This window comes from Callithrix jacchus, chromosome 4 (assembly GCF_049354715.1).
Source record: "Callithrix jacchus isolate 240 chromosome 4, calJac240_pri, whole genome shotgun sequence".
In the NCBI taxonomy this organism is placed as follows: domain Eukaryota; kingdom Metazoa; phylum Chordata; class Mammalia; order Primates; family Cebidae; genus Callithrix; species Callithrix jacchus.
Window position 1 is genome coordinate 25,063,353 of NC_133505.1, and position 16,697 is coordinate 25,080,049.

Sequence of the window (16,697 nt, forward strand, 5' to 3'; positions counted from 1 at the left end):
TATACTTTATCTATCTCTCTCTATAGGAACAGCACTTAGTCAAGATCTTATTTTACACCAGTCTGGTTTAGGATGAGGTTCCCAAGAATGTGTGGCATCCAAACACCAAGGCGATCTATATCCAACTTGGCTCAGCCAAAACCAGTCGCTAAGCAGGTGACCCCTGAGCCCCAGGGATAAGCCACTCATTTGGAGAGTGATAGACACAGACTGTAATTGTGATGAATACAGCCTCATATATTTGGCAGGCCCACTGCTTCTTAATTCTTGGTTCACAGACAGAGAAATAAAAATCACTTCTAAACCTGAGCGCACTCACATTTCTTACCACAGAAACTCCCAAGCCTTCATTTCCCCTAAATGCAGCAAGCAAATTCAATTATATTATTCAAATCCAACTAAAGCATTTCAGCAAATATTAAGTATTCAAATCACTTTGGAGGAAGGATTGGCATGTCTTAGTAAGATGAACAGATAGACATATTAAAAGGATAGCAGACTCATCCAAGTGGATTTCAGCTGCTAATTTCTACAGTTTTCTATTTCTTTAAACAACTGGGCCCTAAGTGGGACCTTCTTCGCTCATGATTTGGGAAGACTTGTGTTTGAAAGGGCCCAGTTAAACACAACTGTCCTGAGGTCTCTAAGAGAAGTCCATTCCTGTTTTAGCTAATTGATACTGAAGCAGCTTTGGCATTCCCTGGATTTTCTGTAATGGACCACATGCCAATTAATCAAGTTACAAAGCTTAGCACAGGGGAAGGAATGCATTAAAGCTCTGTATTGCAAAAAGCAGACTTTATTTTCCCCCGGCTTCTTGTCTCATTTCGTCTCCTTGCAATGAGACTTTGTGCCAGTGGAGTAATGGGAAGAGATGTGAAACAGTATTCTGTGGTGAAAGATGCTACAAAAATACATTGGTGGCTGAGAAATAACTTCTGCCAGGCAGCTGAACAAAATACTGGCTGTCAGGGTGCGGTACTAGATTAGAAGCTCAAGCTTCAAAGAGACAGGTTCCTCCTGTTTCAGTCTAAGCTTTCTCAGGGAAACCCCTATGTCAGACCTTTATTCAAACTCAAACAAGTCCTCACTGGCCAACATGGCCTATCTCCATCTCCCCTTACTTAAGCCTCCATGAAAGAAAATTCCAGTTGAACATATCACAGAGGCTACTCAGTTCCTTGCTTCTTGACCGAAACACATGTTCTCCAGAGGCCAGGGACAGCAGAAACCCTGAGGGCAGCAAGTTCCATCCCATGAGACTCCACATGGCCACATGGCCGGCACGAGGCAAGGCTGCCCTCCACAGTGCTGTCAATGAGGTAGCATCAGGAAGTTGCCTGAACTCAGTCTCCCCAAAAATACTGCCAAATGCTGCTGGGTATTTTGGAAATTTGGCCATTAACTTTGCCTGCTTTTATTAACCCTGACATTTCATGATGAGTATACTTTTCAGTAGTTTTCTTCTCTTAGGGGCTCTCCTAGGAGTAGCAATGGGAAAAGGAAGCAGATTAATATTCCTGCCAAGCTCTGGCCTCTACAGAGAATGAGAAATTTCAATCTGTCAAAGCAAGGAAGCTGCTCAAAATTACATTAAATATCTGAATGTGTCGAGGCAAAAAGCACAATGACAACAACAAAAGATAGCCCATCCTGGTGTGGACTGGTTCTCATGACAACCAACATTTAAAGTAGGAGTAAACTTCACCCATTCTGCTGTCAGCTTCAAAGTTATGATCTCTCAGCATCTTCTTTCGGGGCCAGGATGACAGATAAAACAGAGAGAAAGAGATTGCATTTTCTTCTTCAGGTGGCTAAACAGCTCATTCATGATGCCAGTGAGGAAAATGTAACAGGACAAAGGCCCCATCTAAATTCCATCACCTATTCTACAGGACTTGACAGAAGACACATTACTAATCAGTCAACCATGGGAAGGAACAGAAAGGACAGCAGTGGCTTTAAAAAAAAAAAACTGGATAAGAACTAAAAAGGACAACCCACAAGATATGTGACTGACATTGACAATGCTCAGCTAGATCGTTTAACACAAAAGAAGGAGACATCTATTTTTAAGATACACAGAAGGAGATGGGCGGGGCAGCTACCATTAGCTGAACACCTCCTAACGTCAGGGAGTACGGCAGGTTCCTTCACCACCACTCAGGAATTGTCTTCATTTTAGTTAGAAACACCGAGGCTCAGAGTGTAATGTTAAATACTTTATCGAAGGTCACCAGAGGCTGAGTTGCAGAGCCAGGATTTGCTTCTCCTTTCACCAGCTCAAAAGCTGGTGTTATTCTGGAGAATAACAAGCAATGCTATAAAAACAAACATTTTTGGCCGGGCGCGGTGGCTCAAGCCCGTAATCCAGCACTTCGGGAGGCCGAGGCGGGTGGATCACGAGGTCAAGAGATCAGGACCATCCTGGTCAACATGGTGAAACCCCATCTCTACTAAAAATACAAAAAATTAGCTGGGCATGGTGGCGCGTGCCTATAATCCCAGCTACTCAGGAGGCTGAGGCAGGAGAATTGCCTGAACCCAGGAGGCGGAGGTTGCGGTGAGCCGAGATTGTGCCATTGCACTCCAGCCTGGGTAACAAGAGCAAAATTCTGTCTCAAAAAAAAACAAAAAAACATTTTCAAGATATAATGCCAAGCCCCACAGAGGGGTTCCGAAAGCCAGCAACAAAAAGTTCCAGTCCTTTATTCAGTCCTAAAGGGCAAAATAATAATAATAATAATTCCTTATTCTTATGCCTTTATATAGAAATAAAGGCTATTTATTGACTGAGTGGTATACTAGGAGTTATGAATAAAAATGTCGTATCCATAGCACAAATAAATTAATACTGACTGAGGACTCTCAGTGTTTCACCACGAAGTCTAGATGCCCAAGAACAGTGTGATGGTTAATTTTAGGTGCTCACTTGATGGGGTCAGAGGGTGCCCAGATATTTCGTTAAACATTATTTCTGGGTGTGTCTGTGAAGCTGTTTCTAGATGAGACTAATACTTGAATAGGTGCAGTAAGTAAAGCATGTGGCCGTCCTAGTGTGGTGGGCCTCAGCCAATCCATCAAGCTCCTAAATAGAATAAAATGCTGAGGAAGAAAGAACTCTCTCTGCTTGACTGTCTCTGCGCGGGGACATCAGTCTTCTCCTGTCTTCAGACTTGGATGCTACACCATCAGCACTTCTGCTTCTCTGGCCTTCAGATTCAGACTAACTACAATACTCTTCCTCCCGAGGCTGAACTGCTCAGCCTCCATAATCTCCTGAGCCATTTCCTTATAATAAATCTGTGCTATATCCTATTGGTTCTATTGCTCTGGAGAACTCCATAGACTAATATAAACAGACACTACCAAAGAAGTTTCTAATCCCTGCAGCATTCTTCAAAAGGTGGAGTCACTATAATTGTCAAGAAGGAATCTATCAGTAGATCTTCACTGGTAGCCTGAGTTGGTTGTAGACTTCACATGCTTTTAGGGCCTTCTAATAATAAATCACTGGTACTCTAGCTACATCATTATGGATGACTTTACTGTACATATACTGTACATATACTGACACAAGACAGAATCAATGTCTAACAACTAGATATTAAAATTATATTTGAGGCACTAAAGTTCAAATGAAAATCATTTATACCACTATTACCAAAGTAAATGGATAGATATTCTACATAGTCCAACCACCAAATGCCCCATGACACCTCACTGCTATCGCTGAGTTCCTTTCGCATTAAAAAGATGAAAGAGTTGGGGCAACTGATCTGAAGGGCCTTTTACCTTATCTGGGAATCCATAGCATAAAAATATTGAGAAGCATCACCCTGAAGAAGGTTAACCCAAGTTCCCTTGAAATTCATTGTCTCACTGAGAATCTACGGTGAGAAAGTATTTCTTGTCATTTGTCAAATGTAAATGTCTCTTTGCTTGATTTAAGCATAGCTCATAAACCTTAAAGAATACAACAAATTATCTAAGTTCCAACACATAACAAGAATCCAAGGGCCAGTGTTTACCAGATGCACAGTAAGATCTGCTTCCCACGGGACCCATGCTGCCCACCGTCCCTGAGTCTGCTCTCTGGCTATCTCTCCACCTTACCAGCTTTCTAAACAGAAACCGGCTCTTTGTATTTCCTGGTTCAGAAATGCCCACAACTTAGGAATGTTCCCTGCCCTCGGAGAGAGACTTTCAACTTTTCCTTTGGCTTCTCCCAACACATCCAACCCAGCCTCCTATTCCTACACTGCCTCTGACTCTGAACTCCTGACTTGGTTCTCAATCTCAAATCATTCTAATAACTGACGTCTGGTCATACCCAAGTTAGGCAGCATTCTCTGCCTTCCTGTAGCTAACTTAACCCTAACTTCTGTGGCTTTTACATAATCTACCCCCAAACATAACCTCAGCATGGCAATGTGACCCAAAAGAAGAGCTACAGAAAAGCAGTGGATGCAGAAAGAGAGGATTCCTGAAAGAAATCAGAACAGCTTTTCCAATTTACTACAGACTTAGATTGGAAATTACCTAGTAAAAGCAAAAACTATCTCCTTGACCTTGACTTCAAATTTCATAATCTAATCCAGGGGCCTATAAAATCCTTTAAACTACATAAAAAATTATCTGTGTGTATGTGTGTGTGTTTCTGGGGGAGTATGCAAATCTCTCATCAGACTCTCAAATGGGAAAAGGAAAAAACATTAGAAATCATTGCTATAATAAAATACTATTGATGAAAACTAAAAAATACAGCTAAAAAACAACATTGTATTTAGATGATGTATCTAGTTTAAGAAAATTATTTTACCTTTTTTTTTTTTGAGACAGAATCCTGTTCTTGTTGCCAAGACTGGAGTGCAATGGCACGATCTCGGCTCACTGCAGCCTCTGCCTCCCGGGTTCAAGCCATTCTCCTGCCTCAGCCTCCCGAGTAGCTGGGATTATAGGTGTGCGCCACCATGCCCGGCTAATTTTTGTATTTTTAGTAGAGACAGGGTTTCACCATGTAGGCCAGGCTGGTCTCGAACTCCTGACCTTATGATCCACCTGCCTCGGTCTCCCAAAGTGCTGGGATTACAGGCGTGAGCCACTGTGCCCAGCCTATTTTACCTTTCTAATTCATTTAAATTAACAAAAGTTTACAATTTTGCAGAGACCTTATTCCAGGCTGAGGCAGGGAGATGACACTGGGAAGCAGATTTTAGGACAAAACCTCAGAGACAGGACAATGAAATACCTAGTACAGGGAGCATTCTTGGTCAGACAGCAGGAGTTCAGTCCTTTACATTTGTGAGTAGATTCGGGTATGTAGACATGTAATTCAACACGATGTGAGTGACACAGGCTGCTAGCCAATTTTGAGGCTGGCTGGTAAAGAAAACTCCCTTTCACCTACAGCCCACCTGCACCTCCCAAGCTCTAAATGTGAAATTATACCACTCATACCTACAAGTGGCATCTGATAATATGCACCAGGCATAATACACACTTGCAGTTCCCAGCAAGGTGTGAAGTTTACTGTTAAAGAGCATAATTTGACTGTGAAAATATTTTTGCTGTTTTCACATAACCCTTCAGCTAGTCGGAAAAAAACACTGTTACTGGAATTATATGGATTTGGTAAACCTAATGAGGCCCACTTAGCCTTCAACAACAAATGGGGAATGTAAATGGCAATAATTTTCCTGAGATCTTAGAGGAACGAGATGTAAAGATTATTAATCTGTTTTTCTTTGCATGCTATTATAGGTTCGGGAGCACAAGCTTTTACCCTTCAGAACATCCTCTATTCTCTATGTATCCCATCCACTAAGAACAAATAACTAGAGCACTTTCCCACTACCTAATTATATTTTTAAAAAATCAAATTCAAATTAAGAATATTTTTGCCTCCATAAATGTGACTTTCCCTAGCAACTCATGTATTGCATAAATGATATCTTATCTCCCTAATGGCTTCTAGACATTCAGGAAAGGGAGGAAGCTGACTCTGTCACTTATCACCTACACAAAACAATCAGTCCTTCATTGCCTGCTCTGTGAAAACCGAGTTGATTCCTTGAACTGTTTTTCCTTTTGCCAGCTGTCACAATGCTAAACTCTGTCAGTAGAGGTCGCTGGAGGGACATTGCAAAGGAAGCTATTCTTACTGGGCCCCTGCACTCCTTTTGCCCAGATCTGCAGTGCAGTGGCAACACAGCTCCTCCAGTGGCCAGCTGCTTCCCTCAGTACCCCATCTGATCATTTTCGTAGCACAGTGGTTCCTGCAAGACAAGTCTCCCAAATTAGCTTTCCCCACACCCAAGAAAGCAGATTTCAGTCAATTCCAGAGTGTTGCTATCAAGCAATTTCACCAGCATGGCACCACCACCACTTCTGAGCCACTCAGTGAACCAACCACAGCTGGGAGGAAGGGGCTCTTCTTTGGGTCACCCATCTTAGTCCTAAGGGTAGCAGATGCTCCTTATATGTGCTACTTCTGGACCCTCTCATTACCTCTTACTAGTCAATCCCTACTTACCCAAGTTCTGTACTGCAGTTAGTAATTATTTACATTATGCTCTCCTTGACCAAGTTACTGTGTGGTTTCTGTATCAGAACTGGACCCTAACTGACACATGTGCTCTTCTAGAAGGCTGAAGTGTGAGAAATAGCTCTGAGAATGCCCAACTAGAAAAGCAGATAGGTGAGCTTCCATGCAGTTAACAGTGCTAGCTGTCATCTTTTGCAGTGAAAGTTGGCAGTCCAGAATGAGGGAGACACTGCTGTTCTGTGCAGAATCCTGGGTTAGAAAGATGAGGCACAAAATATAGAGTGGCACCCTTAAGGAGTTGACTAACTGGCTGGAGACACCAGGGATACACAAACTAACATTTCAAGGCAGTGAGTTGCTGAAAGCCCAGTAAGGGTCATGGGACAGACTGCTACAGGGCAGTGATGGTCTCAGGCTAACAGCCTAATAGTTTGTATCTTGTCATAGCCAAGAACTAATTATCTGCAAAAGCCCTGTGCCACAAAAAAAGCGGTCTCTCTCCAAATGGGCCTCCAAATCATGCTTTGTCCTCCAATAATGGGGTATTCCCCAAACCCAACAGACCATGGACTCCTCGCTGTGACCTGTTGCCTTTCACTTCACTGTCAAGAGAGAGAGCTAAGTAAACATTTGGGCAGAGAAAAATAATTTTAAAACGGAAAAGCTGTTTCAATTTAAGGGTGTCTTTGACAGGGGCAATGTTTCCTAAAAGATTTTAAAGAGATTAGGGAAACACGGGGGCGGCAGGTGGGGAACTATAATCTGTCAAAGCCAAATAAAAATGCCTTCAACAAAGCCCCTCCACATGAGGCTATTAAGGAAACCCAATAACCACAAGGTGGAGAATAAAACCCTCTCACTCACTGAAAGACAGAAAAGTGATTCAGAACAGAAAGCAGGAATAGAGACTACCATGGGCTCACCACAAGAGTATCCGCGGGGAAGCTTGGAAAGAGAAGCCCAAGAACAGGAGGGTCCCAATGAACCATCTGGAAAGCGGGAGAGAATATCAAAGGCAGCAGAAGTGAGATTTTCTAATGATAAATGACAGTGTTTTTTTCTGACAAGGATGAACCACAAAGAATGCCAAAGGGGTGTTCTAAATGAAGGCTCCTCGCTATCGTGGGAAGGAATCGTGAGAGCAAGAGTACCGCCCGTGGAAGGAGTCCCTCACCCACACCCTTCCATGAGGAAATGGCAAACGAGCATTATTATGTTTAAAGTGGTAGGTGGTACAAGAACTGAACACACACCTCTTGATGAAGAGCCATTCCAGTAATGGGTTGTGGTCAAAATTATATAAAAAGCTTACTCCTCTGTATAACCTTCACTCTTCACTTTTATAAGAAGATTGCCCTTTGTTTCTGTGCAAATATTTATACATTATATGTTAATTATATCATATTTATAATTTCTCCACAAATACGCCTTCCTTTGTTAAGGTGTAAGGTTTTACATTTCATGGAGTGGTAAAAATTTCAAAAAATTATAGGGACTAAGATAAGGTAGGCAATGCTTTATTTTGCCAAGTACGGGCATATGCTTAAAATAATATCACCATCATTTCATAAGAAAAATTATATTTTAACACACAAGAAAATGGCAAGAAAATCATCCTAGAACAGAGGAGAGCTCTTTAAAATAAATAGATATTTCTTTATAAAAATTGGTACATTGCTCTCCTATGTTTGATCTTCCTGTAAAATCAACAAAACTTGGTCATGGACCAGGAGTGGTTAATATACTCAAGTTTGAAAACTACTAACCAGAGGCCAAGACACTGATAAACACGTTCTTTTATAAAATTTAAGAAAGCAAGAGGCATTTATGATTTAAAACAAAATAATAATAACAAAGACAGAATCAGGAAGGAATCACCTTAAATTCAGGAGGAAGTATTACTGCCTGCATATATATGTACAGCACAGAAAAATCCTGGAAGAAACTGACCCAGAGGATGTTATCAAAGGGGAATGAGGAGAAAATAAGGAGGCAAAGACTCCGTGGCCAGACCAGAGAACAACCTGCAGAACGCCTGGCTCTCACACAACTCCTCTGTCCATCCTCAGAGCCCACACATGAGTGCGCATCTGGCCAAACAGGACAAGGGGCTGCCAGGGACAGTGGGAAAACAGAACTTCTCTGAGCACTGGTACATACACGCATGTTTCAATTGATATTTTTAATCAATTAGACACAGGATTTGTATGAGTTTCTTCTGGTGGACCTGTCAAATACTTGAAATCCACCATTCTTTGCAAACTAAATGTCTCCAATGTTTTGTAAAAATGTCGTTCTGAAGTTATAGAACAGTGGTTCTCAAACATTTAACTCTCAAAATCCTTCCACACTCCTAAAAACTATAACATATGGCATTGCATATAACATCAATGCATTGCATTGATATGATGCCTGATTTTATTCACCCTCCTTCCACATCATAAATAATCACTGCCTTGATTTTGGTGTTTATTATTCCTATGTATTTTTTCACATCTACTTATATGTTTATCTAACTTGAAAAAAATTGTGTTTGTGTGTGTAGACAGAGAAATAGAGACAGAGAAAGAATATAAGCAAGTACATGAGAACACACATTGTCGGGCATGTTTTTGTTGTTGGGTATATTTTGAATAACCATTAAAAAAGATATGATAGGTTAGTACCACTCACAGTGTACTTGTTTCCCTCAAGATTGCATTAAAACATCATCCACGTTGATACAAGTACCTCTAGATCGTTTACATTAATTTCTATAAAGTATTCAATATATAAACAGAGCCCATTTTATTTATCACTGCTTTTCTTGATGGGCATTATTTGACTCTTTTTAACACATAAAGAAAAAATGTCAAATCACAGAGCATACAATTTTTTCATCAGAAACTACCAAATTACCGTCCAAAGTGGTGGTAACTATATATACACTTCCAAAATAAAGGTGTAAGATGGACGGTTCCTCCAGGCCTTTAGTGTTATAAGGATTATTAAATTTTGCTAATCTGCTGAGTTTGAAATAATATTTGGTTGTTTTAATTTGCATTTTCTTGTTTATTGATGAAACTGGTTCTTGTTTATCAGCCAGTCATATGCCTTTTTCCATCAATAAGCTATGTTTGCCCAATTGTTCTATCTTAAAAAAAAAAAAAACAATAAATCATATACATAAAAGTGTACAAGTACGGCATGTTTAAGGAACAGAAAAAGCACACACATGTATGCTCACCCCCATGTGCATTTTCAGAAAAGAGAACGGTATCAAAAACCTGGAAGCCTCATCGATGCCCCTGCCTGATCACATATCCTTTCTCATTCCTCACAGAGAGGGCAAAAAAATTTTTGTAATTATTCTCTTACTTTCTTTTACAATTTGTCTACATATACATGAAAACCTAAATAATGCATTGGCTAATTTTGTTTATTTTTTCAACATTCCACTGTAAGCCTCTAGGGCTTTGTTTTTTGTTTAACACTGTTTTTTAACTCATTCATATAAAGGCATGTAATTGTGATTTACTCACTTTCACAGATATATGACACTCAGACTCCATTGTGTAAAAACACCATAATTGGCTGGGCGCGGTGGCTCACGCCTATAATCCCAGCACTTTGGGAGGCTGAGGCAGGCGGATCACAAGGTCAAGAGATGGAGACCATCCTGGTCAATAAGGTGAAATCCGTCTCTACTAAAAATACAAAAATTAGCCATACAAAGGCATGGTGGTGTGTGCCTGTAGTCCTAGCTACTCAGGAGGCTGACGCAGGAGAATTGCTTGAACCCAGAAGGCGGAGGTTGCAGGGTGAGCCCAGATCGTGCCATTGCACTCCAGTCTGGGTAACAAGAGCAAAACTCCGTCTCAAAAAAAAAAAAAAAGCACACAATTTATTTCTCTGTTCTACTCTTGGTAGAAATTTGGGTTGTTCCAGTATTTCGCTAATACTATCAGTGCTATGAACACTCTCACCCATCTTTTGATAAATGAAATGCACTCAAGAATGCTCTGAAATCCATGCTTGAGAGTAAAACGTTAGGAGTGGGTTTTGATACCTACTAGGGGCATTCCATGTTTCCATGTCTTGGTGTTGCCAGACATTTTCATACTGGATTCTTTTTTTTCGTCTTGGGACTTTCTTTTACATAATCACTACCAATCTCCTGTCAGCTATACAAATAGCAAACATCTCCACCCAGCACATAGAAATGTCTCAGAGCTTTGATTTTTTTTATTAGGAGATTTTCATTAGGCAGATATTTTAATACAATGTAGCCAACTGTGGCATTTTTTTTCCTTTATGCCTTTTTCTTAAGAATTCTCAAGTTTAAGATATTACATCCTATCCAAGTAAAAATTATAATCTATATTTTCTTCTGAAAGTTTTAAAGATTTCTTTCTCATAAAAAATTATTAATCCATCCATTTGATGGATTTAGTGTGAGGCAGACATCCATTGTTTTCCTATAGAGATGATTGTCTCAGAACAATTAATGTAGAATCCATCACCTCCCCACTTATATGATAGCACTTAGATTTTATAAGTTCTCAAATATGAAGTGGAGCTGTTTCATCGTTCTCTATCCAATTAACCTTGTGCCATTGCTAAACTATCTTTGCAACTACAGAAGTATAAGTCTTAATAACTGGGGGTCTTCCTATAAATTTTTAAATTAGTCCCTCAATTTTTCCAAAATACTCAGTGGAAATTTTGGTTGGATTCGTGCTGAATTTGTACATTAATTCTGGATGAATTTTCATCTTCATGATATTCTTTTCCTAACTATGAATCTACAAACAAGGTAAATCTCTCCTTCTTATATTCTTTTATGTATTTTAATAATATTTAATAGGCCAGACGTGGTGGCTCACGCCTGTAATCCCAGCATTTTGGGAGGCCAAGGCAGGTGGATCACGAGGTCAGGAATTCAAGACCAGCCTGACCAACATGGTGAAACCCCATCTCTAAAAATAAAAAATAAAAATAAAATAATATTTAACAATTTTATCAATAAATATCTTAAACATCTGATACAAGATTTATACCCAGGTACTAAAATATTTTATTTAGTTCTACAAATAAAATGTGTTACTACATTTTCTAATTGGTTCTTACTTAAGTATAAAAACATCAATTTTTCTATATTGTCCTTGAATCCAACAGCTTTGTTGAATTGTCTTATTAGATCTATTAGTTGATCTGTATATTCTATTTATTTTCTAGGTAGACCATCAAATCATCTACAAATAAGCAGTTTATCTATGTTTTCCAATGCTTATTATGCCTTCTATTTCTCTTTCTGGCTTACTGCATAAGCTAGAATCTACCACATAATGATGAACAGCGATAGCAGGGAATCAGAATTGTGGCTAATTTGGATAGAAATGTTTAGAATGATTCATCATGAATTATGTTTACTGTAAGCACTTCATAGATTTCATTTATACAGTCAAGAAAGTTTCCTTTTATTCCTAATTTGCTAAAAGTTTTTATCATGAGTCATTAACGTCATCAAAGGCTTTTTAATGTCATGAGACACTAAATGCGATCAAAGTATTTTTCTGCATTTACTGAGATGATCACATGCTTTTTCTCCTTTATCAGTTAATATAGTATAATGTAACGTATGTACAATAATAATGGGTAGGACACAATAAATCAATGCATTGAATTTTTAAATATTTCACTTAATTCTATATCTGTTCATTAAAAAAGAACGATCTACGTTCATAAAGATGAAACTTTTAAACTTTTCTTTCTTATCTAGTTTGGATATTAACATGTCTAACCTCATAAAATGAGCTTGATAGGTCTCTCTGTCTCTATGCTCTGAAACAAACTGTATAAGTAATTCATGACTTGGTAAAAACTCATGTGTAAAATCATCTGAGGCTGATGGATGAAAGGCTATAATCTAGAGTTAATTGCTTTCAGTTTTCTACTGCATGTAATGTATGCTTTCATCTTTAATTTATCCTGCATTCTTTTTTTATATTAATAGTTATCTTCCCCATGAAAGCAGGGACAATCTCATGACTGTCTGATATCTTCTTACAGTCCTGAATCCCAGTACATGCTTAGCCAGTTTTCGACTGACTGACTGATTCCAATGTTTTCCTTCAGTCTTTTTCTTTTTCCTTCAGTCTTTTACTAGGAAACCTTCAAACATATACACAAATAGAAAGGATGATGATTTCTCTGCATCCAACACTGAGTTTCAATAATTAACAATTATTAATCCTCTTGCATCCATCTCCAAATGCCTAATCCACCTCCCCACATTGTTTTGAAGAATATCACAGACATCAGATCATGAAAAGGACTTTATAAAAATACAGTACCATTTATCACACCTATAAAATAAAAATAAAAAAGAACTCAATTTCGAATATTCAATTCATGTCCAAATTTCCAATAGTCTCAAATGTCATGTTTTTTTTCTTTAAAAATAGATAGGATCTATACATGGTGATCAATTGATCTGTCTTTATTTTAATCCATGGGTATTATTTGCATCCTTTTTCTTTTTCTTGAAATTATTTGAAGAAATTAGGTCATTTATTCCATTTGGCAGTGCTTCTCAAACCATAGTAAAGGAATAGTTTTAGATTTCCAAGGATCACAAACTGATACATAGGCCTACTGCTACTACTTAGACTGGGCACACACAACTCACCAAGAGTATTTAAGGACACTTGAACCCATCCACACACTGTTCAACAAAATAAGTCCACTAATAACATGCTTGAATATAATGGCATAAACATTTCTAAACACTTAGCATTGGTTAAATGTTTCTAAATACTTACTTTTGAGTCCTCTATTTATTTCATTCCGTAGATCACATCTCTAGTAGACCTGCTACACAATTTCCCACAGCCTAAATATGTCCTGGAAATACAGTAGTTGGGTCTAGAGAATTAATCAGACTCAAGTCCAACATTTTAGGGAAGACTCTATAGTGGGCATTGTATCCTTCCTTCAGGAGACACGTTAGTGTGGTTGTCCCTCTGCGATGTTAGTAGTCACTAATGAACAGTGATGCTGGTACTTCAAGTCCAAGCCTCTCCAGAAATCTGACTGTGGGAAGCTTGTGCTCTGAGAGACACTGAGGAAACTCTCCTTTTCTCAGGCACCACTGTGTCCCTGTACTACCTGTTTCTGATACAGTGCAGAACTCCTAGCTATTCATTGTGACTGCCTATGCATTTGTAAAGATTTAGGGAGAACTTGTCACATACTTGTGTTGTAGATGCTGTCTATGGTTTTTGTTTTTGCTATTCTAGTTGCTCTATCAATTTGCTAAGACTTGGAGATACGCAAAAACTATACACCCACCTCCATTCCACATTTTTTTGTAATAAAGTTATTTTTAGCATCATAAATTGAACACTTAATTTGATGATTTCCATTTTGAATTTTTTAAATAAATGGATCTAAAGCGAAAGGTACCACAAGTACCCTTTTAGCTACACACTATTGTTTTTTTTTTTTAAATGTTAACTGTGATCCTACCGCTTAAGTGGGGAGTACCAAGTTTCTCCATAATGAAGTCACCATGGTTCCCCACATTTGAGCAGTTCAAAGTATGTTCACTGCTGGTCAGTGATAAGTGATTTGCAATTTATTGCTAATGTTTCTCTTTAACCCATGAATCTATACTTGTATATTTTTAAATTTCTGAGAATATGGAACATATTAATTATCCCTTCTTATTGCTCTCTACATAAACTATGTTGAAGCCAGGCAGGCAAAGCTCTATGTTTGTTGCTGATTCTTTGACATTTGTTTGCCTTCAACTGCCAATTAGTAATGCATGAGTAACTTTTAGAAATCCATATGACTATACAGTTCTGACATTTGCATATAAAACTCCATGTGTGTGTATTGGTCTGCATGTGTGTTTACACACATATACATATATAATTCTGTATATGTGTGTATATGTATATGGCTACCAAATTTTAAAAATAAATATAAATCAAGCTTGTTAACCATCTGTTCAGATTGTCTGTACCTTTACTCATTTTATCTTCTTAACCCATTGGTTTCTGACTGAGTTCATTTAAAATCTTCTAACATGTTTATAAATTTGTCAAACTTAACTTTTAATTCTCCAGTTTTGCTTTATGTACTAAGCCTATGAAGTTAAATACATAAAAACTCTTAATTCATAAAGTTTTCTGATTGATGTATTATCCCTCTTTGTTACTGCACATTTTTTTCATAAATTCTATTTTATAAAATATTAATATTGCTGTACCAGCTTTCTTTTGGGAACTATTTGCTTGATATATCTTTTTCCTGCCCCTTATTTTCACCCTCTGGTTTGGCTTTGTTTCAGGTTTCTCTAACTGAAAAATATCTAATCTGATAATGTGTGTCTTTAATTAGTAAGTTTGACCTATTTAAACTCATGAATACTGATGTATGTGGACTTATATCTACACCCTTAATTTGGGGTTTCTATTTACCATACTTTTTTTCAGTCCTTTTTCCTAACATCTGTTAAATTGAGATCATGCTCTACACTCCTCCTTTACTATTCAAAGCCGTTTGTATTGCAATCTAATTTTTTCTGCAACAGTCTGAAGTCACTCAGTAATTTTATCCTATCCCTAAATGTGACAAGAGCCTAAGCAGACTTTCAATACCTATTGATTACTCCCTCCCTCTGATTATTACTGTTAACTAGAGTTTTCATTTTTGATCTTTCAAAATACAAAAGGTTTTTCCCACAATTAATAGCTAGGTATATATTACTGTGATTCATCCATTTCTGTATTTATCATTTTCTTTTGCCCTGTACCTCTGTATTTACTTTTCTTCTTCCTGAAATATACCTTATAGTGATGAAAGTAATAATTATAAAGATTAAACAACAAAAATACTTTAAAAGATAACAAAATTATGAAATTGTCTCTGTAACATTATTACAACTCTAAAAATCCTATTCATAGTGAAATAAACTGAAAGAAGAAAAAACATTTTGTTTAGAGTTAAGATTAGGTCAGAGTCTTACCAACACTTTAGTTGAGGTTAGGAATTCAGAAAGCACCACCCGCCATCTGACTACACTTTCCATACCATTCTTGGAACCTAAACTCCCCTTTGGATCATAAGCGGGTCCCACACACAAAGGAGTTTCATGAAAATAAAAAAGAAAAAAGAAAAATCAGAATACAGAAAAATAGGCAATGAATTCAGAAGACCTGAGTTCCAGTTTTAGCCATGTTACCAACTGCTTCAGCAACTTTGGATAAGTCACTAAATCTTTCAGGACCTCATTCCTCAAAGTCAAAATTATCTACCTTATGAGGTTTTTAGTAAGAGGAATAAATGAAGCAATGAACATGGATGTACCTTATATTAGAAGATTAGATACATATATACACATGCACATAAATTTTTAACTATAAGCAGAATATACAATAGCATTATCAGTTTAGGTTAGTAATTTGTGCTAACTACCAAATTGGACTACACTCACAACAAATAGGAAACAAGGTGAAGGCTGATTTCCTATCCACTTCCTACTTCCCATCTTCTGTGGCAGCCTTGATTTTCCCTCCATTAAAATGTCAGAAGTACCTGGCAGTTTTCATTGCCTCTTTCGCGGCATGCAGGCTTACAAATCAGTGCACACGGTCCTTTCTTATTCCTTTAATGAGGTAAGCCGGGCTGAGCACCTGTCTGCTACTGTGACCCGGATGTCATATTACTAGCATCACAGCTCCCCTTGCACATTAATTTTAAATGACATTCTAACGCTTGGTCATATTTCCCAGATTTTGATCTATCTTTGTTCATCTCATTTTAGTACCCTACTAAATCTATATCCTTATTAATCATTATTATTCCTAACTTTGAAAATAGTCAGCTTTTCCAAGTAGTGAGAATGCTCATTTAAGACACCCAAAGATCCAGCATGGATGGCCTTTTTGTGTAAGGCTAATCTATTACTGTATTATCAGAGTCACAAAATAATAGCACATCCAGAGGTAAACAGAAAGAAAAAGGAGAGAAGGGGAGGGCAGCCCTGTTCAGTTGTCTCCTGCTATATGACTTATTGAATGCAACAAAACAATGGTTACTTACTAGCCTAAGGATGGTACACTATTTGTTTTCATATTAATAACTCATTTAGCTTATGTTG

At 38.0% G+C, this 16,697-nt stretch overlaps 1 protein-coding gene across 16 annotated transcripts in view; it reads right to left on the reverse strand.

Annotated features, from left to right (window-relative positions):
• The window catches only part of FARS2 (phenylalanyl-tRNA synthetase 2, mitochondrial), a 521,299-nt gene that overhangs the window by 394,529 nt on the left and 110,073 nt on the right, over positions 1-16,697 (reverse strand). The gene's annotated exons all lie outside the window — the stretch shown is intronic.